The sequence below is a fragment of the Enhydra lutris genome, unplaced genomic scaffold (assembly GCF_002288905.1).
Source record: "Enhydra lutris kenyoni isolate GAN:26980312 unplaced genomic scaffold, ASM228890v2 scaffoldscaffold426, whole genome shotgun sequence".
Lineage (NCBI taxonomy): Eukaryota > Metazoa > Chordata > Mammalia > Carnivora > Mustelidae > Enhydra > Enhydra lutris.
The window spans coordinates 14,233-16,494 of record NW_019154510.1 but is presented as its reverse complement, the minus strand read 5'-3'; the positions used below and the strand labels follow the sequence as shown (position 1 = coordinate 16,494).

Below are 2,262 nucleotides of genomic sequence, written 5' to 3'. Positions count from 1 at the left end.
CATGGGGGAGGTTCTGGGAGGGAAGGACCTGCCCTGGTCTCCTCACCTGGAAGGGGCATCTCAGGAAGCTTCAGGGTCCACCCCCTGTACCATCATGGACACCAGAGCAGGTCTCAGGGGAGAGGCTGTTCCCCTTCCTGTGGCACTGCTGATGTGACAACCCTGTGACAGGCAGGGCTGGCCTCCAGGTGGCCACGCCCTGTGTGTCTGTCTGTCCTGTGGTCACAGTGGGCCCTCCATCTGCCCAGCTGCAACCAGAGAGAGGAAACACCATGACCTCCGCCCTCACAGTCCTGCTGTGTCTTGGTGAGATCTGAGGAGGGGAGGGGACACCCCTGGGAGGGACCTGCCCCACATCCAGGCCCTGGTCTGTTGGAGGCCCCAGGCTCAGGAGGCTCACAGGAGGAGGGGATCTGCTAGGATTCAGGGCAAACTTCTCACAGGACTCTCTTCCAGGGCTGAGTGTGGGCCCCAGGACCCGAGCACAGGCAGGTGAGTCTGTCCCTAGGGGTCCCAGTCCCACCTCCTCACTGGGGACAGGGGTCACCTACCAGGCAGCAGGGGATGGAGAACAGTAGCTCTGTTTCCTTCCAGGGACTCTCCTCAGACCCACCATCTGGGCTGAGCCAGGCTCTGTGATGCCCTGGGGACACCTGTGACCATCTGGTGTCAGGGAAGCCTGGAGGCCCAGGGGTACCTCCTACATAAAGAAGGATATTCAGGGACCTGGGACAGACAGAAACCGCTGGAGACCGGGGACAAGGCCAACTTCTCCATCACATACCTTACAAATGTATATGCAGGAAGATATCACTGTAGCTACTTCAGTCCCATCAGCTGGTCAGAGTACAGTGACCCCCTGGAGCTGGTGGTGACAGGTGTGAGCCCACCTAGGGTCCCACCTCAGGTTCTGCCCTCCCCTCAGGTTTCTCCTCTCACAGCCCAGCCTAGGGATACTGTGGGGCGTCTGAGCCCCATTTAACACCACCACCTCCTCCTCTCCTAGGATCTCATGGCCAAGCCAGCCTCTCAGCCCTGCCCAGCCCTGTCGTGACCTCAGGAGGGAATGTGACCCTCCAGTGTGCCTCACGGATGGGATTCCACAGGTTCGTCCTGATGAAGGAAGGAGAGCGCCAGCCCTCCTGGACCCTGAACTCCCAGCCAGCCCCCCGTGGGGGCACCCAGGCCCTGTTCCCTGTGGGCCTTGTGACCCCCAGCCTCAGGTGGACGTTCAGATGCTATGGATATTACAGCAACACCCCCCCAGGTGTGGTCGGACCCCAGTGACCCCCTGGAGCTGCTGGTCTCAGGTGAGAAAATCTGACTGATGCCCCATCCGTGTTTTGAGACTCCGTTAAAAAAACAGCCACCACCATTTTGAGACAGGTTAACAGGGACTCTGCTCCCAGGGTGGACCCAAAGGGAGGGTGGGTGAGGGGACCATGGGGACTCACAGGTCAGAGTCACAGAGGGTGATGGACAGTGAGACCTGGGGGTCAAGACCGGAGAAGGGATGTTTGGGGACATTCCACCCCTGCCATCCATGGCATGTCTCTCCCAGGTGTGTCGGGAAAGCCCTCCCTGCTGACTCAACAGGGCCCTGTCATGACCTCTGGACAGAGCCTGACCCTCCAGTGTCGCTCTGATATCGGCTACGACAGATTCGCTCTGTCCAAAGAGGGGGCACCTGACCCTCCCCAGCAGGTTGGCCGGCAGCCCCAGGCTGGGTTGTCTGTGGCAGACTTTCCCCTGGGCCCTGTGAGACCCTTCCATGGAGGCCAGTATATGTGCAACGGTGGACACACCCTCGCCTCTGATTGGTCGGCCCCCAGTGACCCCCCTGGACATCCTGCTCGCAGGTGAGGGCTCACGGTGTCAGTCAGGACTGCAGACTCTGCTCAGGTCCTGCCAGGGGAGCCCAAGCTGATGGTGACTGGAACCAGGTGTATGGGGTCCCCAGGGAGAGAGAGACAGAGAGAGACAGGTGATGGGATGGGACAGACTCGGAGGACACAGACAGACTCCACAGAGCAAGGGCTGGACAGCCACTCACCTGCCCTTTCTCTCTCTAGGACAGCTGCCCTACACACCCTTCCTCTCAGTGCAGCTGGGATCCACGGTGGCCCAAGGAAAGAATAGGACCCTGCTGTGTCAGTCATGGAGCTCTGTGGACACTTTCCTTCTGTCCAAGGAGGGGGCAGCCGATCCCTCCCTGCGTCTTAGATCACAGTACCAAGCTGGGCAGCACCAGGCTGAATTCCC

The 2,262-nt window shown here is 60.3% G+C and overlaps 1 pseudogene; it reads left to right on the top strand.

The window, feature by feature from the left end:
* Positions 1–272: 272 nt before the first annotated feature.
* LOC111140295 overlaps positions 273–2,262 on the top strand; it is a 3,677-nt pseudogene continuing 1,687 nt past the window's right edge.